Source organism: Ursus maritimus, unplaced genomic scaffold (assembly GCF_017311325.1).
Source record: "Ursus maritimus isolate PB19 unplaced genomic scaffold, ASM1731132v1 scaffold_1, whole genome shotgun sequence".
In the NCBI taxonomy this organism is placed as follows: domain Eukaryota; kingdom Metazoa; phylum Chordata; class Mammalia; order Carnivora; family Ursidae; genus Ursus; species Ursus maritimus.
Genome location: NW_024423343.1, coordinates 40,391,630 through 40,419,300, shown reverse-complemented (window position 1 = coordinate 40,419,300; position 27,671 = coordinate 40,391,630).

The window sequence follows — 27,671 nt, the reverse complement described above, 5'->3', positions numbered from 1 at the left end:
ATTTGTCATTTAATGTTCATCCATTTATTCTTTAAACATATTTATGGAGCATCTAATATTTTCTAAATATAGAATTATACATTGGGCATATTAAGAGAAATCAAGCAGTAGTCTGTGACCTCAAGGAATACAAATTCTACTGAATAATATCCAAACAAGTCAGGGGAGGTGTAGATGGGCAATCATGTGAATACGTGGATGAAGCCCTGAACACAGAGTAGGTTTAGCAGAGAAGGAAAAAAACAGAAAAAAACTATTCACCATTCACGAAGAGATGCAAAGCAGAAGAGAGAAGGAACAGTACAGCTATGTACCAGAATTTGAAAGGGAAGGGCAAGATAATGAAAGATAGAGGGAAATTATAAACTTATCAGGAACCCAATAGTTGATAATTGTCCATAATATGCAAAAAGTCAATGGGGTGCCTTTGAAAAGTTTTAAGCCAATATGTCAGATTTACATGTTATGCTATTTACTGTAATCACTGTAGAAAATTGATAGCAGTGGGATAATGCTGGAGGGAAAGGAGTCTCTCTTGGAGCCATTGTAATAGGATGTGTGAAAATTAGTTAGGGCTTTATATAGAAAAACAAAGAGGATAATATTAGTTACATTAATGGTCATGGAACAGATAGAATGTAAGAACCAATTAGTGTAACCTATAGGAAAAGGAATAGTCAATGACTAGCTAACTCTGTTGTGGTTTCTTTCTCTGACATAAGGAAAGCAGAGGAGAAGAAAATTTCATGTGATCAATTAATGTTTTGTACTCTTATGCTATTTGAAATTTTAATGGATATTTCATAAATATAGTATTAGAGTCTAACATGAGATCTAAAAAAATTCCAATATAGTGGGATTTTTCTTTCATGACACCCTCCATGAAATCTTGTCACTTTCTGTGGTAGGTGGAATGTGCCTCTCCCAAGGAGGTCCATACCCTAGTCTACTGGAATACTTTATTTTGCACGGTAAAAGGACTTTGCACATATGGTTAAGGTTAAGGGATCTTGAAATGAAGATATTATCCTCTATTGTCTGGATGGGCATGAGTCCCTAAAAGTAGAAAATCTGTCCCAGCTAAGTCAGAGAGAGGTGTAAAGATGGAAGAAGGGTAAGACAGGTATGATACTGTTAGCTTTTGATGATGGAGGAAGAAGTCATGGTCCAAAAAATGTAGGTTCCTCTAGGAGCGGGAAAATGCAGGGATCTAGAATCTCCCCAAAAGTAAACACAACCTTGAACATCTTGATTTAAGCCTGGTGAGACCTACGTCAGGACTTCTGACCCACCAAACCATAATATACCAGATCGGTGTTGAGTTTCTAAAGATGTGGTAATTTGTTACAACAGCCACTAGAAACTATTACAGATTTTCATACCAACAGTGACGTGCTACTATTACAAATACCAAAAGCTGTGAGAGTGGTTATGAAGAATTGGGAAGAAAGGGAAAGAATTTTGAGGAACATGATTGAAAAAAAAAAACAAAAAACCAAAAAACCACACACCTCAATTGCCTTGAATAGAAGCATGGTTTCTAAAGACTGCTCCTGAAAGCTCAGAAGGAAGTGAGGAGTTTAGAAAGAAAACCTAAATTGCCTTAGAGAATACATAAATCATCATGAACACACTAGAAAAACCTGAACTCTAAGGACTCTGATGAAGGTTCAGAAGGAAATGAAGATCACAATTTCCTTTCATTCTAGCAACAGAAAACTTAGCTGAATGGGTCCCGCAGTTGTATGGGCAGCGGAAATTATAAGGGATGAACTTGGATATATAGCTGAGGAAATTTCCAAGGAAAGTTTTGAAGGTGTGGCCTTGTTTCTTCTTGTTGCTTATAGTAAGATGGGTGATGAAAGAGATAAATTATTGGAAGAGCTGTTGAACACAAAGGAAATAAGCCTAGATGATTTGGGGAATCAGTAGCCTATCTGGATTACAAAACATGCTAAAATTAAGAAATCTGACAGAAAAGCATGCTCTAGTGAAAAAGCCAAGATTGTGGTTATACTACCTTTTGCTAATATCTCAAAATTAAGAAGATCCAGTCACACAAACACAAAAATTAACACACACACACGCACACACACACGCACACACACACGCACACACATCCATTCATCAAACCAGAGACTATCTAGGAAGCTCAAGAGATTTACCGTTCAATCTCCCTTTTGGAACCCTCTTGTCTAAATAATGAGTGATTCCCAAAGGTTTCCCTGGATCCTCTCTTGTCTTCACGTAAATGACACTAGAGATTTTCATCCAAATTCATGGCTTCATCTGCCACTTGCATACTAGAACTAAAGGCTCCTAGATATCTACATTCTGGGCTTTATTCATCTTCATTTGACTGAAATGAACCACAAATCAACGTACATTTTATGTGCTTTTCTTCCTTTCAAACTCCAAAATTATTGAAAAATCAAATATCCCTAAAGCACCAACACTCCAAATTGATTTCAGATGGTTCCCACTGCCCTTCATCTCTCCTGACACTGATAAAACTTTTTCCCCCACAGAAAAAAAAGTGATCACGTTTAAAGAATTCATATTCACACTACAGTATATGAGATAAACCTATGAGAAATATGCTTACTAAAAAATTTCCTGATTCTTAGTACATTAACTAAAATAACAAGGTTTGAAGAAACGCAGTCTGGACGTAATTATCAAGCTTGATTTCCTGCCATTTTCCCACATTTGTTCCTTAGTCACATCCTGCCACAGTATAGTTTTACAAATATGTATATTGAATTGTTTGACTTTTGTTAAACTTTTCTATTTCTTCCTCCCCCGCCTTTATATATAAGTACCATACCTTCCCCTTTTCACATTTCCACTTCTCAGAGGCAAGAATTTCTAACATTTTCAGTATTTTTTTTAAAGCCAAGATTTCTAAGTGTAGCTCTCTTGTAATCACAGACCTAAAAGACCTACAATTTCATCATCTGATTTCTTCTCCTTTTGAAGCCATGATGTGTGGAGAAATTCTTGGTTTCCAAGGAAAACCAGAAGGAAATCAATCCCATCTCTGTCAGATCAGAACTACTATTAGAACCACCTCTACCCTTATTAGACTCTCCTCAATGTCTTCAATAATTGAAAAAAAGGGGTGTCAATAAGAACTGAAGCCCAAGGTCCTAATCTAATCAATTTACCAGCTCTTAGGTGAATCTATATTCAGTACTTTCATTACTGTGACTATGTAAATGCTGACAGCTGGTCAACTAGCAAATTAAAAATTACATTTCCTAAGTTTTTTTTTGTTAAAATAATGCAATTTTTAAATTTCAATTCCAGTTAGTTCACATACAGTGTAACATTAGTTCCATGTGTACAATATGGGGATTCAATACTTCCATATAACACCCAGTGCCCCATCACAAGTGCCCTCCTTAATGCCCATTCCCTATTTAACACCCCCCTCCGTACCTCCCCTATGGTATCCGTCTGTTTGTTCTCTATAGTTGAGTCTGTTTCTTGGTTTGCCTCTAAAATTGCTTTTTCAATATCAACAGTTAATTCTTCCCAATCAAATATATGAATAAGACACATTTTAGTAAAATTTTCATATGATTAACTGTAACAGAGAATCGCTCAGATTCCCATCACCATGGCCCCTTGTCCCTACCCTACTCTGCCCTCACCCTCCAAGTACTCCTTCTGGGCACTCTGCCTTTTGGCTCAAGTCTGGGCTGGTTCCCTTTTGAAGTGGTTTCTTTGATGACGGTAATCCTTTCCCATGCTTTCTATATATAACATATAAAACATGGTAGATTTAAATTCTTCAGTATGGCAGACTCATCTTTTTCTAAACATGAGTAAGACTTCATATATTCAAGTATGTAAATAAAGGACGGCACTATAGATTCTGAATGGCAAAGAAACATTTATCGCTAGTAATTCTAAGCATAATAAACTGGAGTTACTGTTTCTCAATAGGCAAAATCAAATGCCGTCTCCTATATGGCTCATCTTTTCTGAATGTGGGATTAGATTTTGAGTTTGTGGAAAATACTGGCTTTCAAGTAAAGCATGGAAGGAAATCATCCTTAGCTTTTGCAGGTCAGAAATAGAATTGGAACCATCTTTTATCAGACTTTACTTGGGGACTTCAATGATTGAGAACAGCCCATTTTTAACTGAAGTCTTTAGTTGCTAGATTCATTTAGAAGGCAGGGGATGGAGGATGTCAAAAACATAGTAGTACTTAAAAAATAAATCAGTGGAAGTCTGGAGTTTTCTGGAAGAAAGAAAGAGAGCATGGCCCTTTGGAAATCAACATACAAGGCAACAAAAAGTGTGAAAAATCTGAGAAAGAGATTTTAAGAGATTGGTTAAGAAAGATCAATATAGTAAACACTTTATTTAAAATTCTAAGTCTGAATTATGCCTCCCCTAAAGGTATGTTGAAGCCCTAACCCCCAGTACTCTAGAATGTGACCATATTACACATATGGTATTTACAGAGAGAATGGAAGTTAAAGTCATTAAGATGGGCCCTGATACAATACAACTGGTGTTCTTATAACAAGGAGAAATTTGGCTATGGAATCATGAACAGAGGGAAGACTATGAAGAGACAGAGAATGTTATCTGAAGGCAGAGGATTGAGTGATAAATCTACAAGCCAAGGTTGCCAAATATTGCTATAAAACCAGTGTAGTTAGGAGAGAGACAGTACTGATTCTCTTCCATGGCCCTCAGAAGAAACAAACCCTAAAGACACCTTGATTTTGACTCCCAGCTGCTAGAACTGTGAGACAATTATTATTTTAAGTCACCCAATTTCTGGTATCGTGTTATACCAGCCCTAGGAAATAAGTCTGCAGTATATTCCTTCTTTTTGTATATTAAAAGAATCTCTATTCTTGAAGTTTAGCTGATTCCTCAATACCTACAATCCCATTTCAAGTAAGACCACTTTTAAACAGGTTTCCATATTTTTCTGATAGTGTCATAATTTTAATACATTTTTTTCAACCATATTAATTTTAGACAGTTTATTAACTCCAGCTATAGAAGATGTGTAATTAGCATACAATGCTCTTTCTTCATTTCTCCCGAGTTTGTTTTACATGTTGTTATATTCATTTTAAAGTCAATTACCTTGTAAGCATTTTTGTTCTGATAATTTCAGGTAGTCTCAGTACTTATCAGTATTCTTACCTTTCTTTCTACCACTCTTCCACATGTTTTGTTTCCACTTTCTGCTAGCTATACATTTACTTTACAATATGAAGGTAACACTTATGTTACAATTTTCTTGGTTTTCTATTTATTGAAATACAAAATATAACACATACATCATGTTAATGTTATTACTATTGTAATTTTGGGACTGAAAAATATGGTAGGAATACCACACTTATTTTCTGCTAGTTCCAGTGATTTGATAGTTCTGCTACTGAGAAGCAGCAGACAGGTCCTAGCATCAAGGCTAAATGGGTTCAGGAAATATCAATTACAAGATGATATACAAAAATTATTGTGTGTGTGTGTGTGTGTGTGTGTGACACACACACACACACACACCCCTACCTCCTTTCCAAAAGAAAAGTCCGGAGGGAAAACACATTACAGAAACTATATACAACATAAAAATAGCCATGTTTACAAAGCCACAACCTTGATAAATAACTAGTCATAGACACAGCATTGCATTTATCAGTCCTAAATCCCCTCATCTGTGTTGAAGGAGCTGACCAGAAAGGTCTCTTTTATAAGAACAGTAATACCATTCATAACAGTTCCACCCTCATAACCTAACCACCTCCCAAATAACCCATTTTCTAATACCTCCTTGGGCATTAGATTTCAACATAATACATTTTGGGAATATTCAGTCTGTAACATTTAAAAATGATAAAATTTAGACACCAAAAGGTAAATATATCTATGTATTTTAAATCTCATGGGTCAGTTGCTCATAGATTTATCTTTCGCATACATTAAAAACAATAACCAGCAAGACTTTCTAAAAGAAGGCCTAGATGCTGAAACTCAGAATCTAATCTCATTTCTCTTTTGAAAATATTCACTTAAACGGAGTAATTACTCCTTTCCTTCATCTGTCATTTTCAAGTAATTTCTACAGTAAGAACCTATGCCTTCAAGATTGATATAGCTAAAAAGAGAACGCTCACGAATGTATCAATTTTAAAAATAAATACTTATCAAAAGTCATTATGTACGAGGTATTGTTAAGCACTGCAAATAGAGAACAATTAAATGTCCTGCCTTCATGGAAATCATAGTTCAGCAGTGTATGACATTAAACAATAATACATGCGATAGTTAACAAGAAAATTACAGTTTACAATACTATCTAAGTTTAATGCAGGGGCAAGTCCTAGGATGGAGGTTAGGAAATCTTTCCTTGAGGAAGTCATTGTAAGTTCAGAGATCGAAGACATAAATATGAGTAACTGTGATGAATTTTCAAGCGGTGGACCTTAAGTAAACATGAAACCTGTAGACGTTCTCACAGCACATTCCAACAAAGCATAAAATAGAAGAGAAAGTATTTTGTTGTTGTCAATGCCCTATTCAGGTAACTTCTAATTCTTATTGTAAATGTTATTCTGCATTGAGGGAATCACAGTCTTTCTCATTTGTGCAGTGAGTAGGTGAAAAGTCCACACCACCAGGTAAAAGTTGCTGGGCAATCCTTCTGTACATCAGTATTGACTGAAATAACAGAGACGCACAAGACCCTGAAAAAAGCGACATTTGGTAGACCACATTGAAACTTTGATATTCAACAACAGAAAATATGGTTACTTCCTTTTTCAGGCTGCAAAATAATGGAAGGGTTTAACTATATATATATTTGTATGATAGGATTTTATTGAAATTAGGCTTGAGACAAATGGACTTATTCTGCCAGGAACCTAATTAGGATATAAACTTAGAGCAATTCAAAGACTGTATGGATAGATTTATACTTTTGAAAATTCCACTCTCCCCAAATAAAATTATTACATTGTCTTACTAAGAAAATATAAACTTTACATAAAGCTTTATGTGACATTTCCCAGAAATCAGAAGGGAAAAGAAATAGTTGTTAAGCTGTAAGAAGGGAGTTGAGAATTTGCTAGGAAGGTTGAAAATGAGACTAGGAGATTGTAAAAGTGACTTGGCAAATAATTTTAAAACTGTACACTCACTGTAGAACTGAAATAGACCTCCCAAATTTCAAGCAATATGTGACAAAAACAAAACAAAACAGAACACCACAACCCAGAATGACCCACTAAGAATAAAGGAAAGACAACCTGCAATGGTTCTTTCATTTAAGATCTTTCACAAGTGGATTTTAGATTTTTTTAAGTTACAGTGAGGGCCCCTGTAACCCAGTTTCCCCGATTAGTCTATTACTATTGCACATTCATCAAAACTAAGTAACTGACATTGATATTACTGTTAACTAAATTCCAGATTTTATTTAGATTTCAGTTTTCCATTAGGTCATCTTTCTGTTCCAGAATCCTACTTATGCTATCAAATATTTAGTTGTCAGGTCTCTCTAGTCTCCTCTGGTTTCATTTGGTCTCTGACAGTCTTTCTTTCCTTGTTTCTCATAATCTCAATGTCTTGAGGAGTACTGGTCAGGTGCTCTGTACAGGGTCTTTCAACCTAGGTTTGTTGGTGGTTTTTCTCATGTTTAAATTGATGTTATGGGTTTTAGAGGAGGGGGGAAGCTTAGAAGGGAAGTGCCCTTCTTTTACTACTATCAACAAAAAATATCTCCATAACATCATTGGCGATATTAACCTTCATCTCTCAGTTAAGGTGGTACAGGACCCGACCAAGGCACTTTGGAAAAATGGTGTTTACACCATTTACACCAATGGTGGTTTGATTATATGTTGTGAGGTTCAAAGAAAAGTAACTATAAACAAACGCTGTAGTCTAAATTTCTCAAGGAGGTGCGGTTAGCAATTCTGAGAATACTTTATCTGTTTACGGGGATTGAATAAATAAATGGTGAAGGTATGAGCCATGTTCCTCAGGGTCGCTGAAAGAAGCTAAAGATAACTAAGAATGGATGATTCCAATGAACCCTCTGAGGAGGATTAGAATCAGAGACATCGCTATAAATCAATATATTATATCCCAAAAATTCTGGTATCATATGGTTTTTATATAATTTAGATAATAATTTCTCTTTTATTATCTGCCCCAGGGGTTAATTACAGGTGTTTTAGTTCCAAATATTTGGGGGATTTTCCAAGTATCTGGGGGATTTTCCAAGTATCTGGGGGATTTTCCAAGTATCTGGGGGATTTTCCAAGTATCTGGGGGATTTTCCAAGTATCTGGGGGATTTTCCAAGTATCTGGGGGATTTTCCAAGTATCTGGGGGATTTTCCAAGTATCTGGGGGATTTTCCAAGTATCTGGGGGATTTTCCAAAGTTCTATTGATTTCTAATTCTACTAGGGCTCAAAAACATACTAAAAATTATTAAAGCATGTTGTGTGACCCAAAATATATTCTATCTTGGACAAGGTTACAAGTACACCTGAAAAGAAGATTTTTCTGCTCTTGCTGTTTTATTATAAAAAGGTCAGTGAAGTTGGTTGATAATGTTGTATTCTTCCTATCAATTTTTGAAACATGTTAAATTATCTGCCTATATTTGGGGATTTGTCTATCTCAGCAGTTATATCAGTGTTTACTCTGAAACTCTTACTATGTTCATAAACTTTCAAAGTTATTATGTACCCCTGATAAATTGAACCCATTATGATTTTGAAATAATGCATTTTTTTGTTTAGATTTTTAATTTATTTGATAGAGAGCATGCGTGAGAGTGTGCACGCAGAAACGGGGAGTGGAAGGCAGAGGGAGAGGGAGAAGCAGGCTTCCCTGCTGNACAAGGAGCCCAATTTGACCCTGAGATCATGACCTAAGCTGAAGGCAGACGCTTAACCGACTGAGACACCCAGGCACTCCAATAATGGATTTTTAACCCTGATAATGTTCTTTGCTCTGAAATCTACACTAAGTATAGCTATTTCAGCTCTTCTTTGAGTAATGGTAGCATGATATATCTTTTCACCCATTACTTTAAACTGTACATGGATTTCTATTTAAATTGTATATGCTATATGTAGCATGTAGTTAGGTGTTGCTTTTCAGTCTGAAAATCTCATTTTTAAATGGGGCTATTTAGATCATTTACATGTGATGAGACTATTGATATGGTTAGATTTAGATTTACCAACTCAGTATTTCTTTCATACTTGCCTCTGCTGTTCTTTCCTTTTCAGTTTTCTTTTTTATTGTTTAAAAATATTTAATCTCATTTTTAATTTATTAGCTATAACTCACTTTATTTTAGTGCTTCATTTGGGGGTTAGAGTATATAACTTTACTTTATTAAAGTGTACCTTGAAGGATATTATACTGCTTTATGAGTAGTTATAAGAATCTTTAAAAAGTATACTTCCATTTCTCTCTTCCCAGGCTCTATATTACCTAAGGTAAATGTCAAACATTTTTATTATATTATTTGTATAGACACAAAACACATTGCTATTTTTTTCCACTAAAGTCAATTATATTTTAAATAGATGTAAATAAGATATTACATTTTTACCCAATTTACCATTTCTAATGCTAGACAAATAGAATACGGAAAATGTAAACAGATCAGTCAATATATCAATGGAATAGAGCTTTCAAAAATAGAACCATATATTCATAAACGACTAATACCTGACCAAATAAAAAGGTACTTTATTGAATTTTGGGGTTTGTTTTGTTTTAAACAAGGGCTATGACTCTTGGCTATCTATATGCAAACAGCCAAAAGAAAAACTTTAATCCACACCTACACCACATAGTTTCAAAGTAGTTCAGAGATATGAATGTAAAACTTAAATATAAAACTTCCAGAAGGAAACAAGACAATATTTGTGATCTTTGGTTAGGCAGAGTTCTTCAATACATCACCAGAACTATGATCCATAAAAGAAGAAACCAACATTTTGGGCTTCATTAAAAAAAAAAAAAAGTCTGCTCTTTCACACATTGATAAGAGAAAGACAAAACATACATTCAAAAATAATATTTGAAAAGCATATTATTTTATAAAGACTTCTATCCAAGATATGTAAAATTTTGATATTCAATAATTTAAAAAACTGGCAAACCAAGTAAAAAATGGACAAAATATATAAACAGACATATCAAAAGATACACATATGACAAAGACACACCTGAAAGATGTATAGTATAGTCATTAGAAAACACAATTTAAAACTGCAATGTGATACAACTATACATTAGAATGGCCAAAATTAAAAATTCTGGCCATACCACATGTTGGCATAATGTGGAGGAAAAGAACTCTCATTCACTGTCAGTGGAAACTGAAAATACTACAAACACACTGGGGAAAAAAAAAATTCACAGTTTCTTACATAAGTAATTACAAACCTATCATGTATTCCAGCCATTCAACCCCTAGCATTTACCCAAGAAAAAAGAAAGCTTGTGAGTGGTCAAAAAACTGGAAACACAAATATATATATTTGTGGTACAGCTTTGTGGTACATTCATACAATGGAATACTACTCATCATTAAAAAGTAATAAGCTATTGGTGTAAAATATATGTGAAATCCTGACTGAATCTCAAAATTATTTTGATCTAAAGAAATCAGGTAACTCTACCCCCTCCAAAATATGTTCATACTACATAACTGCATGGACATAAAATTCTAGGAAGTGCAAGCTAATCTAGTCTGATGGAAAGCAAATTACGGATTACTAGGGGGAAAAGATGGAGTAGGAAGTGGCAGGAGGAAGGAATTATAAACTGATGCAAGGAAACTTTAGGGAACACTTGGTATGCTTATTTTATGGACTACGGTGATAAATTTTAAAACATAAACACCCAGGAAACTATCAAATTGTGTACTAGAATACATGCAAGTTGTAGCAATTATAACCTAACAAGTTGTTAAATAAACTCTATTGAGAAAAAACAGTGGATAAACTGCTGTTTTCTACCCTTTTAGCTACTGTGCTTATGCAAATATTTACTCAGCCAAAATATGGAAAGTACTAGTGACTCATTTTTAAGATTTTTATATATTTATTTGAGAGAGAGGGAGGGAGAGAGAGAGAGAGAGAGAATGGAAAAGCACGAGTAGGGGGAGGGGCAGAGGGAGAGGAAGAAGCAAACTCCCAGCTGAGCAGGGAGCCCGACAGGGGCTTGATCTAGGCAGCCGCTTAACAATTGAGCTACCAAGGTGCCCCACTAGTGACCTTTAGATTTAATAACTGATAATCTCAAATAATACCATCAAGTTGGGGAGACTTTTCAGCTCCATAGAATCAATTTAATCATATCAGAGATAATTACTAATTTTAGGCAAGGAATACAAAGTATCAAATTTCTGACAGATTTGATATATGCAAAATTAGAAATTCACACTATTTTCAACTTGTAAAAATTCAATTGTTTCCATTTAAAGTCCGCATTTAATTTTGTGAATACATCACAAGGAATTAAATATATACTATGGCTCCCAATTAGATTCATTCAGGGGAGATATTAAAAAAATGTAAAAAATAGGTATCCAGTGCATTCCATCCTAGAAAAAAAAAAATCAATAATATCAGGGACAAAACTTAGGCATTTTAAATCCTCCCCATTCGATAAAATATTTAATCAAGATTGAGAGGTACTAATGAAAGTTGCTTGACTTAGTCGTCTTTATTCCTGAGTATACATGTGAATCATAATCCTGTTGCTAATGTGGTTTGGGTAAGTAACTTAATCATTTGGCGAGGTAATAGAACAGTCTTTCAATATGTATAGTAATATAGTACGCAGATAGTTTTGACTATATTGAATAATGTATACAAAAAAACAAATACCCTGACAGCCTCTGTCTTGAAAGTTTCAATCAATATTAGGTTCACATCCCCAACTAAGTACAGCTTATGTATATTCTAATATTAAATGACAAAGAAATATTTTAACTGTTGAATTATTTTAGAGATTTGCATTTATTTACATATGCATTTAAACTGTCTGCTACCAAATAAAAATTACTATAATCACTTTAAAATGATCTTAATGTTATAATAGTGTTATTACAGCGTCTGAAAATTGAGTAAAATTAACTATATTGACAGTGGAACTGTTCCTCAGACACGATCTTTAGCTCCATAAAAGAATTTTAATTATATTTTTATGTGAAGTTGGTTTATTTTGACATCTACAAACTATGATTTTCATGTAATCATTGGGCTAATCTTCCAGCTCCCAGTAATCACTTATAAAACATGTTTCAATAATGTTGGTCTAGATTCTCCAGAAAATAATATACCAAATAAAATTATTACGCAGCCAAAGTTTGGATGTCTTGGATACCTCAGGGTCCTTCTCAACATATGTTGCATAGTAGATAAATAAGAGTAAGATCATGATTAAGGCATCGATTTATCCCAGATGCCATGGAGATCGGGTAATAGCCAATTACTCACAAAACTTTTCAAATTTACCAATGTAAGAAAAGCATTTTGTCCTCTCCCAGTCTCACAAGTAAGGTCTTAAGTACTGTGAGAAGCTCAAATAATCAGTTTCACAGTTCACAGTTACCAAAAATAAATAATTTATAAGGACATAAAAATTTATGATGTTTCTTAATTTGAGCAATTCGGCACGAGACGCTTCTAGGTCAAAGACAATAAGATGATTTGGCAATTTTAAATTGCAGATATCTCAAGATACTAAAGCAACACAAAAACACTCCTGGCAAAGAGGAATGATGAAAGAGCACTCAGCATTTCCATAAATTAGCACTAATAAAGAAATAACTCACACAAATGAATACACTGCTGAAGAATAAATCAACAAAAATTTTAAAAGTCACTATGGGAAAACGGTTTCTTACTTGATAAAAAGAGAAATGGGAGTTGAAACAAAAATCTTTAGGGAATTGAGAGAAATCGGGGAGGGTGATAAGCTCTGCTTAATTTAAAGAGAATGGTTATTAGAAAAATGTGTTTTTGTTTGCAAACTGTAATGTAATTTTGATAAAAATTATTTTAGTTGGTCATAACATGCCAAATTTCTCCCAGGAAGTTCAAATTTCTTCACAATTTTTTGCATTTCCACAAAAATCATAGTTAGCCTTGATCTCACAGGATATATAAGGTACCATTACTCTCTGTATTGTGGGTAAAAACACAAAAACAAATATTTTTAGATACTTTGATGAAATATATGGAAGTATTACTCCATTGAAATAAAAAAGATTACTAATATATGATTAATTTATCTGCTAGTAATAGTATTATTCTACATTAATTGGGCAAATAAGTTTATATAAACTGGATTTAAAATAGAGATAGTGGAGCAAGTTTATTTTTAAGCTATTTTTAAGATTTTATTTTTTAAGTAATCTCTACACCCAACGTGTGGCTCAAATTTACAACCCAGAGATCAACAGTCACATGCTCTACAAGCCGAGCCAGCCAGGTGCCCTGCAAGTTTATTTTTAAATAATTGTGTTTTTTTTTAATTAAAAGTCAAATAAATGTAAGCCCATATTTTCTTTTTTTAAGGAAATTGATTCACTTCAAATATATTCAAACATATAAACTCATTAATGAATTAGTTGAATTATGGTAGAACTTTTATGGCAGCATTCTTAAAAATGCCTACAAATAACAGTTTACTGATTCAGATGATTATATGTGGTATCACGTGTTTCTATTAAAATATTCATTTAACTGAAATTTATTGAAATAAGAACAGTATCCGACTTAAAGGAATGCAATAAAACTCACAGAACAGCAACCATACACAACACAATTTTCCTTTGCCTTTTGCCAAGTCATCAGGTTAGACTTATATGAAAAAATACTGAAGCCTGCAATTTGACTTTTCCTCAAGCCAGCGGAAAACCAAAATCAAAGGGAAAACAAGTAATCTGAAATCTGAAGAGACGGGCCTTTGCAGACAGAAGAGGACCCTAGCATTTACTTACAAGGCAGAGACACAACTGAACACCTTCTAAGCCAGTAAAAACATTTAGCTAGAGATTTTAAAAGAATTCGCTAACAACTGAAGGTGGGCTAGCATGAAAGAAAGAGTGGGGCACACACACTTAAGACAGTTTGTACCTTTGTATAAGCTTTTCCGTGAATCCCATGAGGTACTCACAGAGAAATTCGGAGAATCCCGAGAAAGCTTCCCACACGGTCCAGAGCAAGGAAGAGAATGAAAACACCCCTCTAACTCTGCCCGTTGCATCTCCCTTATATCCACTAGAGAACAAAAGCCTTAAGCTGTAGGCAGAGACCACAAAAATGTTGCAGGTGCGTGACTGTGGGAAGTCGCTCCAGCTGGGTTTAAGAGTCTGCAGTGGAAAGCTTTAAGCTGTGTTCCGTCGCTGGTGAAAGTCTGCAGCTGGTTTATGGGAATAGGCTCTACCACGGAAGGAGAGGCTCTGTATTAGGTGCTAGGTCCAGTGTTACTCGTAGAGGAGGGGGAAGACTTGTGAAGGCTAACATTTTCTAGAACTAAGTTCTAGTGACTACATAAAATTGAGGCATAATAAGAACTTTGAAGAATGTCTGCACCCTTGTCCCTCACTTCCAGTCTAAAATGCATCAGATGGGAGAGCTTCAAGAAAAAAAATCTTTCATGAGAATAGCATAAAGGAAAAACTGTAAGATAAACAGGGAGACACAAAGCCAAATAGGAAACATGTGGGAACGCATGGTTTTGAGCCCCTTAGTATCATCTAAAATATTTTCTTTTAAGATTTTATTTATTTGAAAGAGAGAGAGAGAGGGAGGGAGAGAGAGAGAGAGAGGGAGAAAGAGAATGAGCAGTGGGGAGGGGCAGAGGAAGACAGACTCCCAACTGGGGCAGGAAGCCTGATAAGGGGCTCCATCCCAGCACCCTGAGATCACTACCTGAGCTAAAGGCAGATGCTTAACTGACTGAGTCACCCAGGTGTCTCCCATTAGCACCATCTAAGTGACTAATACTAATTTTTAAAAAATATTATTTCACAAACATTTTATGTGTATGGCCAAGCAGGGATGGGAGGAGATGGGGAAAATTGGTTGCATACCATTATTATGAATTATGTGGACCTTTGTATGTAAACTGTAAACTTTAAACAATTCAATTACTAAAAGATTAACACAAATGCACAATAAAAGTCTCATGAAAGGAAAGATATGCTGCTATTCAAGCATGAACATACTCGCCTTACTTTATTTACTATCCAATAAAACAAGTTCAGCTTTCAACAAAATGTTTACAACGCATACAAACAGGAAGAAAAATCGCAGTGTAGAGAGAGAGAGCAATGATCAGAACTGACGGATCCGACACAGACGGAACACCGAGACACAGATTTGAAGTAACAGTGTTAAAATCTAGATAACCTGCAAGATCAGATAGGTAGTTTCATCTAACAGATGAAAACTCTAAGAAATATTCAAATGAAGTGCTAAAAGCAAAAGTACAGTAATAGGGATGAGAGACGCTTTTCAAGAACTCAGTCCTCTCAACACAGCTGACGAGAGAAGCGGCGGCAGGAATATAGGTCAGGAAAAAATAGTGAAACTAAAACACAAAGAGACAACAGAGTGAAAAACACAGAACAGGAATCCAGGATATGTGAAAAAACATAACATGGTCTTACACATGTGCCATTGGAATCCCAGAAAAAGAACCATGTAAAATGAAATTTTGAATAAATGATAGTTAATAATTTTCTAAAACTAGTGATGGAAATTAAACCACCAATTCAAGGGCTCAGAAAACATGAGAATGGATAAATATTAAAACAAACAATGAACAAATAATGTAATAGTAGTAATAATATATAATAATAAAAAAACATAAATAATAAAACATGACAAAACGTGGGTCAATTTAATAATTTAATAATATAATATAATAAACATGAATAATAAATGGTAAATACATAAATAACAAAACATGACAAAAATGGGGTCAATTTAAAAAAATTCGTGCATATCATAAGCAAACTTCAGAAAGCTAAAGAAAACCAGAAAGCCTTGGAGTCTGCCAGCATGAAAGACTCACTACGGGAGAAAAATAAGGATATGAACTCTGCGAGTCATCTCATCAGAAGAGCTTTAAGCAAGAAGAAAATAAAGTTTCATTCTTAAAGCACTGAAAGAAAAAAAAGAGTCAACCCAACATTCTACGAACTCAACAATAATATACGTAATGAGTGAAGGGCACATAAAGACTGAGGGAATTAATTTCTACCGGTTCTGTATTACAAGAAATATTAAAGTAAAAATTTCAGACAAAAGGAATATGTTATAGCAAGAAATGTAAACATATACAAGGAAAATAAAGAACATTGGAAATGGAATTAATAAAGTTTTGATAAAATATTTTTCTTATTTTAATTATTCTAAAAGCAAAAACTTTAACGGTATGTGTTTATAGAATATGAAAATGAGAAATTTTTGACAACAGCGCCAGAGTACAAAAGAGAAAAATCGTAAATAATCTTGTTATGAGGTTCTTTTACCACACATGAAGTGATATCATATTATTTAAAGTTAGTCTTACATTGTTCAAGATTGTACCCTGTAATCACATGTGAATGAAGAACGTAAATGGAATGGAATTACTAAAAATGCACAGAGAAAGCAGAAAAACATAGAAAGAAATGATGAACACATACATATCAATAATCATTTTATATGTGAATGAATAGCTTAAAAACACCATTAAAACAATTAAAAGCCAATGACAGAGTGAATAAAAAAGCAAGACACATGACCCATGTATACAAGGAAACACTCTAAATGTAATACTTAAGTGAAAAGAAATGAGATGGAGAAAAATATACACTAACCCAAATAAAGCTACTTTAACTATATTAATTTCAGACACATAGACATCAGAACAATGACTATTACAAGGTATAGAGGAATATTATACAACAATAATGGGGTCAATTAAAAAACAACAACAACAACACAAGAACAAAAAAAAACTAGCAACGACTGCACTAAAAAGCAGAGCTTTAAAATACAGGGAGTAAAATTTGATAGAAGAACACAGAAATAAACAAATCGACAATTATAGTTTGAGGACTTCAACAGTCTAAGTTAAGTCATCCGGAAGACTCCTCATAGGTTTACCATCGATATTCTAAGAGTGGTTATTGATATCTTCTCTGTGGTCAGTTCCTCTTCGCCCCCACCCGCCTCCCCCATCATCAGAAAGAGAGTGAAAAGCTCCATCTGAGTGGTGGTGCAGGTAAGAAAAGAAGAAGGAAGACAATGTGTGACAAACCTTGTTTGCCAATACACTTGAGAGAGGGATTCCCTTTCTAGCTTTCTATCAGATACACATTATAACTGCCTGATATTACAGAGTACAACTACATTGAAATACATAGGATGCTAAGCAAATAAATATTTCACAACTTAGTCTTAAATTCCCCTATTTTGTAGAAGTGAAAATTTGCCTTGAACTTAAAAATTTACATATATTATGAAAAACATTTACATATATTACATGTAATTATTATATATAATACATAATAATATGTAACACATATACACTTCTGCAATATATTTTGTTAGCAACATTCATCCTTTATGTGAAATAAAAGTAATTACAGTTGAAATTATTCTTTACTATTATCTGTTTTTGAATATAAAGTATTTAAACTAATTTTTAGATAAGCACTTCAGTTAAAATTTACATAATATAATACCCTTTAATTTTTCCTCCTATTTTAAAATTCAACTAATATGTTCAACATAATTTAAAAAATCTTACATCTTCATAGGATGTATCTAAAATATGAAATTGTACCTTCCTATGCAAGTAATGTGAAGGAAACTTTGTTTTCCAACTAGGTTTTTTTTTTAAAACATCAGAGATGAAATATTTATTTCACTACATGTTCCTTTTTCTTCTAAGATGAAGCAACTTAATCTTCATTTTGTTTTTTTAATCAAATGCCAGAAACACAATTAGGAGATGCTGGCCAAAATCATCTCTGAACAATTAAGTAAATCTCAACAGGTTTATAAGGAAAAATAAAAACCAGTTTATAAGGAAAAATAATTTCTAGGAAAACCTTGTTGAGGTCTTTGCAAAATATTCAGTTAATTTAGTAAAAATTTACTAAAAACTAAAGCAATAAAATTTGGTCTAGAAAAGTACTATGGAGACTACATATTTTTTTTCTTCAATTTTTCCCCTACACTGTAAGGCTACCTTTAAGCATATAGGAATGTCTAGGTTATTTTTGTTGAAATAGTTAATAGTAAAAGTGAGAGAAACATATGAAAGAAAGAAATTGGTAGCTTAGTTCATTAGCATATTTCATAGTCCCTTTGTGCTGCAAATAAGCTTTGATTTGAATTTTTATAAGCTATTATATTTTTAAAATCTTAAATCTATTATGACTGGTATTTGTTTTAAATGACCTACATTAATTAATTTAACTTCTATTTATAGACCAATAGTATGCTTGTTTAAAATAAATAAATAAATATATAAATTGTTTAAAATAAATAAAATTTAAAACTATATAATGGACCTCTGTAAAGTATATTAAATACACAATAATGAGTGACTACAGATAAATAATATTTAAGCCATAAATTTTTCTCATTAATAAAACATATAGTTGATGATACAAAAATGAGTACCTGTATAACAGAATAAATTTATATAAGGTTATAAAGTTATGAACATGCTATATTTTTCTATATGTGTAATTCTCTGTTCTGTTGTAAAGGCCCTTAATGTAAAATTATATGTATATATATATGTCATATATATGCCATATATGTGTCATACATATATCATATAATACATAATACAAATTTCATTATATGCAAGCTAGCAAAATAATTTGCATCTTAATTACTGCTGCTTACAACATTTTTTTCTTTGTGGTATGGAGATACTATATCTTCTATTAGATGATTTCAGCTACTAAAAAGAAGTATGTTAAGTCAGCCTATTGAAGGGCAAGCATTTGAACTGACCCACAGGCTTAATAATGACACTAGTTTCTTTTGTATTATTGGCCTGCCTGACTTGTACCCAGTACATTAGTGGATGTTACTTTCCCCATTTTGTTCATAAGATAATTGCCAATGGCAGTTAGGTTAATGTTTCCCTGTTGATGTCCAATTACAAAGACAGAATCACTTCCTATGGCTTCTTTCCCTGAAACCCTCTGCAAGACTCCCTTTTCTCACTGTTTATATTGATTTAGGCCCATCCATTCCTAACTGATTTATTTAATTAAATGGCATTCATTAAGCTCCAGACCCTATTATTTAAGCCAAAAATATAAAAGTGACAAATTAAAATTCCTTTGTTCGTGGAGCTTACTGTTTTGGGGAAATCAAATAATTTAAAATATGTGTAATAAAATGCCAGTTACTGATAGGTACAATGAAGAGGGAAGAACACACACACACACACACACACACACACACACACACACGGAGGTATTCAAAAGTGACAACCATGAAAATATAGGTATCATGGATGAACCGTCTAAGTGATCTTTGATCAGAGACCTAATGGAGTCAAGTGAACCACTGATAGCAATTCCTTATCTAATGTTACCCACTCTGAGGAAAGGAACTCCAGGACATTCATGACTCACAGATACTCAAAATATAAATCAAGGTCACACATGTCTCTGTACATTAAAAGGACTCAATAAGACATTTCCAATCCCCTTTGAAGTTCCAAACGCTACTGATGATGAACAAGACACTCGTTTCACTTCACAATTTACACAGTGCTGGGCTCTCAGCAGAACTTTCACCTCCCTTACCAGCCTCAGGCTAATGGGCCTTCTAGAGTACTAGAATGGCTTCCTTAAGTTCAAATTCAATCTAATTAACCCCCTCCCCTACCAATCATCAGTCTAACCAAAGATGAATTTTAATAAAAAGTTTGACTCTATATTTGACCTTTGCTGACAGGTTTTAAGCATCACCCTTCCCTCTTCCCCTGTTGCCCCATGTCTGGGAAAACCAATAAGAAATCTTGATGTGCCTTTGCTCTGTATTCAACAGAAAGTTCAAACCACTCAGCTCTAGCCAGTGTGGAAACGCTTATCCCAGCCTCACGACTTAAGCACAATAAAACCCAAGCCAGGATCCCTTCTCCATTCTCTTCAGCTATTTTTCAGACCTATTTGGGATCCTGCACTTTCCTCTGGAGAAAATCTCATTAAGAAACAAATCACTTAAAACCCTGTTGGTCTAAGTGTCGCATCATCCAAAATCAATCTTATGTTTTGAGGGACTATCCTAAATCTACAGAGTGATCAGAAAAATAATATACATTAAAATGTTTTTTGTTATAATGTTCTTTACTGTTTTCCCAAATTTTCTTCTTCCCTGTTTTTAACACTACTACTTTGTCTCATTCAGTTTTGACTTCTGACAAAATATGCCTTTTGTTTTCATTGATGTTGATTTCCATTTGACATATTACATCCTTAATTACTTCACTATATCTTTACTTATAAAATACATAGTATTTACACATTCAATTGCTTACAAAATGAAGTCATGAAAAAAACCAAAATATTAAAACTCTTCAATAATTTGATATTCCTCAGATTACTTCAGTTAGTCGTACTCTAAATGTCTCAGAATGCCCTACTAGAATATATGCTGAAGGAATTTTTACATTATAAACTATAATTTTCTATAAGACTACTTTATATTTTTTCTGTATTCTTATTTGAAACCTATTCAAGATTTATAATGAACAACAAAACTTTTAGAAAGCCTTTAGGAATCATACTCATTTTAAAATTGTGTTGGTGTTCACAAAATGTTAGCAGTTTCAGAATAAGATCACCTAAGTATTTTAAATGTGTAGGTAAAACTCAGGTAAAATGACCATAAATAAATTTTGCTACACAATACATTTACCTTCCACATTATTACCCAATGAAGATGCCTTTCAAAGTCTAACTTTCTTTTTTTTTTTTTTTAAAGATTTTATTTATTTATTTGACAGAGATAGAGACAGCCAGTGAGAGAGGGAACACAAGCAGGGGGAGTGGGAGAGGAAGAAGCAGGCTCATAGCGGAGGAGCCTGATGTGGGGCTTGATCCCATAACGCCGGGATCACGCCCTGAGCCGAAAGCAGACGCTTAACGGCTGTGCCACCCAGGCGCCCCTCAAAGTCTAACTTTCTTAAGCAAAACTAACTTTAACTCATATTCTAAATGAAGTTAAGAGAAATTGTAATACTGCTAATATTATCAGTTTATTTCAATTAACCCAACAACTTAGGCAAATATCTGATAAGGTAAATTGCATGACCAATTTAAATATGAATTTTGTTCTGTTTTGTTTTTGTCTGACTTTGTATAATTGTTCAACTCTACAACATCCTGGGAAAATACCCCTTTTAATCAGGTATGTGTCCCTATCTATTTCCCTACCATGGAAATAGATGGCATAGATGGGGCAGTTATACACTGCCAGCAAGCTGTGTTACTGTATTACTATGTACTTTACTACTATAATATTACCATATTACTTGTATTACTGTATTCTTTTCTGAGAAAAGAAAAAATATATATATTTGGGTATGGTGCTCACATAATAAAATCAATGTGCCCAAGTGTCCTCATGTAGGGAGAGTCAACCATCAGTATCTTAGATGATGTGAATATTATACTCACATAGAGGTCTCAAGAGTCAGATTTAAGCTCACTTACTTTAAATAACTCTATTCATGACAATTTCATCAGAAGATAAGTACAATTATGAAATCATAAAATGTTACTACATTTTTATTTTTCTAGTGTCTTCTCTTCCTAGTTTTCCTGAGGTAGGAGAGACATTTGGAGGAACATCTCAAACTGGAGGCTCTTTTTTTTTTTTTTTAAAGATTTTATTTATTTATTCGATAGAGATAGAGACAGCCAGCGAGAGAGGGAACACAAGCAGGGGGAGTGGGAGAGGAAGAAGCAGGCTCATAGCAGAGGAGCCTGATGCGGGGCTCGATCCCACAACGCCGGGATCACGCCCTGAGCCGAAGGCAGACGCCCAACCGCTGTGCCACCCAGACGCCCCTCAAACTGGAGGCTCTTAAATTGTGGTAAATCTAGTAATAGTGACAATGACTAGAGAGAGAAAAGAACGTAGAAAAATTTGGCAAATACACTATTTTTAGTAAAATATAATCTATATGATGAACAAATTAAGGATATAATAAAATATTGATTAAAAATAAATCCTGTTTCCTTTATAGAATATAGATTATTATTAGTTGTTACTTTTTATTTTCCAATTTGGCAATAGTTTTGCCCTCTAAGCCCAAGAGAAAGTTAATATATGCAAGATATATTAATATCTGAGTATGAATATGCAAAGTATTTTTAAAAAGTGATATTATAAAAATGAAAGTCCTTGAGCATATGCTGGTAGATCATTTGTCTATCATCTCATATTGAAAATAGTTATATAAATGTTAAAGACATGATGATTTCCTCTAAATCTTCCATAAACATTTTGACTTATTTTTAAATTTCATGATTTTGCTTCTGAACTTTTCCAAAAACTATAATAAGAAATACAAATTTAGACAACATGAAACAATGGTTCGGGTGCCAAAATATAAAACATCCTTTTGAAAGTATCTTATATTTAAGGGATTTAGGAACACTATGGCTCGCTGGGATTTTCCCATTAGCAATGATGAGACTCAGAGATTATCTCAATGTAACATGTGTTCTTCTGGGGGCTCACAGACTCTGGTAGGTCCTGGACATACATACTTCTTTTAAACCCTCAGAGAATTTATTTAAGTAACTATCATCATTCTTATTTAACTGATATGGAATTGATGTTTAGAGACGTTAACAGCTCTTACATTTTAAGAAGCTACCTCCAAGTAACCAAATTGCAACTGGGCACAGAAGAGTGTACTGACTGAACATCGGAGCCCCTGAGCACCCCGACATCCTCCCAGGTGTTCCTGCTTGGTCCGTGAGGAGCCCAGTTCTGCTGGTCTACTTACCAAGCAACTAGGTTTGCCTGGATTCATTTGTTCTTGCCAATTCCCTATTAATCTCCAAATTTATTATACATTTTAACTTGATAAACAATGTATATGTCCTGACTCAGAAATTCCTCCTCTGAAATGTCTCAATATATCTCTGGTATTGCTCAGGCCCCTCATGCCTGCCCTTAACCTACTATCCACACATCCTAAAAGGCCAGAGTGAGGGCCAAACCCACAGCATGAGCATGTTATCTTTTTTTTCTGTTCCATTTTGGAGGGAACTGTACTTCAAAAAAAATGAAACTTAGGGAAGTTGCAAATGCAGTATAATGGAACTCCGAGAATTATTTACCTAGATTCACAAGTTGTTAACATATTTGCCACACTTAAACTTTTTATTTTCTTTCCCTCTGAACCACTTACAATGTTGACGGCAAAACTATGGTTGATTTAGAGGGCTTAGAACAGTGTTCCTACTCCAAAAGTTTCCTTGGTTGAGAAAAAAAAAAAAAAGTCCCCATAATGCAGTATTTATTTTTATATACAAATACCTACAACTATTCATCATTTTCAAAATGTCATAAAAAAGTAGCTTAACTTTACTTGAGAAGTTAAGTCTGAAATAAAACCTCAAAACAAGGTGCTAATTATTTATCTGGAAAGATTATGTTCAATTTAAATAAATGTTCCATTGGTTTCATTTCTTTTATATAACTTGTGGCAATCGTTTTAAAAGAAGACAACTTAATAGGTACCAAACTTTTATAGACCTATTTAGAAGGAGGTAAAATTTAAATTGCTACATTAAGATTGACGAATGGAAAATGTTGATGCCCTTGTTTTCACTGATGCTTTTGGAACCCTAGAGTGATCTGTTTTCTTTATAAATAAAATGTATTTAATTAGCCTCGTGTTGGAAATTAAGCATGAAATAAAAAGGAAAATGAAATAGAAATCTTTTACTTGACTCTCTAAATCACTTATATGTCAGCCATCCAAATTTATTTCCAACTGGGCTCAGGTGTATTTAAAAATAAATAAAGCAAGAATTCATCATATGGTGAGTTCTTCATCCCCCAAGGAACCATAGGAATGTCTGGACTCTAAGAATTACGTAGAAAAAAAAAAAATTGTGGTTAAACAACTAGCAACAACAGTTAACAGCTTTTTTTTTCCTCCCCAGTACTAAAGAATTTAAAACAAAATATAATTTTCTAAATTTCTCACTTTTTCACTGTTTTTACACAGGAAACAAAAAGTCCTCAGTGACAGGACAACTAAACCACCAGATCATAGAGAGCAATATGGTTTGGAGAGAGCTAGAAACAACAGTGCTGACTTTATTTTCCTCAAAAAAATCAGGTGGAAAATTAACAGGATGTTTGGAAGTATTTTTTCAGTGCAAAAAATCGACCAAAAAAAAATAATCACAAGTTTAATTAAATATCAAATTAACAGAAAATTACTGCTAAGGGGTTGCAATAATTAATCATTATTTGTTTACTAAGTATTTATTAGAGACATCATAGTTCTTATCAAAGAATTACCTAGTATGGGGGAAAAAAAAACATTGAAGAGAAGTGTGGAAAAGAAACTAATGAGCTAATTTTAAGTGCGCCACCCAGTGTTTTGAAGTGAATAATGTTGAAGGTATTTTGGTCATAATCTCCAAGTATGTATTCTGATTCCAAAGAGATCTACTTTGAGATCTTTCTGGGTCATACAGTCATTTGTGCACGTGCAGGTATGTGCACATGTATGTATGGGCACCAATACACATGATAGAGAGATAGATATAATCCAGTTTCATTTAATGGTAATAGATTAACGTTATATGACATGATATAAATATTGCAGGCAGTATATTCATTTATCCTACGCTCATGATAGAAGAAAATAGTAGCCAATAGACCAAATACAGTATTTTTTTCCCCTTTCACGAAATGGGTAAGACTGGATTTAGGTTGCTGAACTAGGCAAGAAAAGTATACGTGTCCAAACTAAGGGTACAGGATGTATGGTTCAAAGAGCAGCTCTGATTCATTAGTGTGCTGGAGCTGGCTTGTACCATCTAGTGAGAACCAATTGTTCACATCTCTTCCCATCTCAGCATTCAGTGAGGTAGCTAAAAATTGGCCATGGTGAGAGTATCTGGCACAGAGACATCAGCAAATGCTACGTAATCATGGATCTTTCCCAGATATCCCCCACCCCCAGCTAGTTGTTAAACATTTATGAGCACACCAGTGGTTTAATCCAACCTCTGTCTCCTTTTGGTAAAGAAATTGTGCTAATTATTTTGCTCTTCTCTACGTAACATTTGGATTAAGAGTACACTTATCTTGATGAGCACTAATATATGGAATTGTTAAATCACTTCATTGTACACCGAAACTAATATAACACTATATGTTAACTAAAGTGGAACTGAAATTTAAACAATAATAAATGTATAATCAAGCACAAGTTTTTGTTGTTGTTGTTTTTGTTTTAGCAATAATTGTATATTCATGCGCTTTTATAAGAAATAAGATTGCAAGAAAGATTCCATATATCCTTCACACAGTATCCCCCAAAGTAAATATCTTGTATAAGTATAGTAAGACAGCACAACCAAGAAATTGACATTAGTGCAATCTACCACCTTATTCAGATTTCATCAGTTTTACAATGCATACATGTGTATTTGGTTGTGTGTAATTTTAACACATGGAGATTTGTGTGACCACCAACACTGTTGATCAAGATGCAGAATAATTCCGTTACAAAGATCCAATGCACTACCCTTCCATGGTCACAGTCACATCTCTCATGCCCTTGCTCCCTATGCCCTGGCAATCACTAATTTCTTCATCTTTGTAAACGTGTCATTTTAAGAATGGCATATGAATCAAATCACTAAAGTAACCTTTTGAGATTCTTTCTTCATTCAGTATATTTATCCAAATTGTTGCTTGTATCAATAGATCAATAGTCTTTGTGAAAAATATCTCATGGTGGGAATGTGTGACAGATTAAACATCCAGCCATTGTAAGACATTTAGACTTTTCCCCATTTTTAGCTATTATGATTAAATCTTCTATGAACATCTATGTACAGCATTTTGTGTGAACATAAGTTTTCATTTCTTTGGCATAAATGTCCAAGACTGCAATTACTTGGTTGTATAGTAAATGCCTGGTTAGTTTTGTAAGAAACTGTCATATTCTTTTCCCGAGTGGCTGCAATATTTTGCATTTCCACCAGCAATGTAAGAGTGATCCAGTTTCTCCACATCCTCAAAGCATTTGTTGTCAGGTGTTTTTTGTTTTGTTTTGTTTTGACATTTTCAGCCATCGTGATAGGCTTATATAGCAATATCTCACTGTGGTTTTAATTTGCTTTCCTTTAATAACTAATGATGATAAACATCTTTCAGGTGTTTATTTGCTATCTATACATTGTTTTAGGTATAATGTTTCTTTGTGTATTTTGATAATTTCCTAATTGAAATAATTTTTACTGTTGAGTTTTGAGAGTTCTTTATATAATCTACATTCTCTTCCACTTTGTAGCTTGTCTTCTGGTCTTTTAAGAGGGTCTACTGCAGGCCAACAGTTTTTAATTTTGATAAGGTCTGATTTGTTGATTTTTTTCTTTTAAGGACAGTGTTTTTAAAGTCCAAGAATTCTGTCTATCCCTATATCCCACAGATTTTCTTGTATTTTTTTCTAAAAAATTTATACCGTTATGTTTCACGTATAAATCCATAATCTATGGATCCATGATCTATAAAATTTTGTGTAAGGGCAAAATCCAGGTAGAAGTTTTTTTCATTCAGTCAGTCATTTGCCTACGGATGATGAATTGTTTTAGCATGATTTGTTGAAAAGACCACCCACTATACCTAGAGTACCTTTTGCACCTTTGTGAGTAATCAGCCAGGCATATTGTTTGCATCTGTGTCTAAGTTCTTTGATCAATATGTTTATCCTTCTAAGAATACCACACTCTTGATTGCTATAGCTGTATAATAAGTCTTAATGGGCAGAGTGATTCCTCCAATTTTAGTCTTCATTTTGTTAGTTGTAAGACAGGAACTGGAAAGAATGTGTCCACTCCATCTTGGCTGAAATCAGAAGCCTACATAAGATTTTGTTAATTAATAAGAAACAAAAACAAATCCATTTTAGGAATTAATACCAACATCAGATTTTCTTTTGAAATCAAGTACTGTCAAGTAAGTATTAGCATTTAAAATTTCAGTTTATATTTCCCTAAACAGTAAAACCCAAATCATGTTTTTTTCCCTGCATATCAAAGGCATTTTTTACAATTATACATTAAAACATAGCTATACAAATGGCTCACATCTGCACTGTAGGTATTCAATAAGAACAGAAATGTTCCACCTCTATTAAGAGATTTTTGGAAAATTCTTTAAAATTATAGCTGAGCTATTTCATTTAATATTTATTCACTCAATGTTTCCAGTATATTTCATATATTTCACAACTATTCAGTTAAGCAGTTATATGAATTTTTCATTTTTGATAACCTGGATATTATTAATTGTCCAGTTTCCTTAGAATTTTAGTGGGCTTAGACATTAACCAATATAGTTCAGTTAGT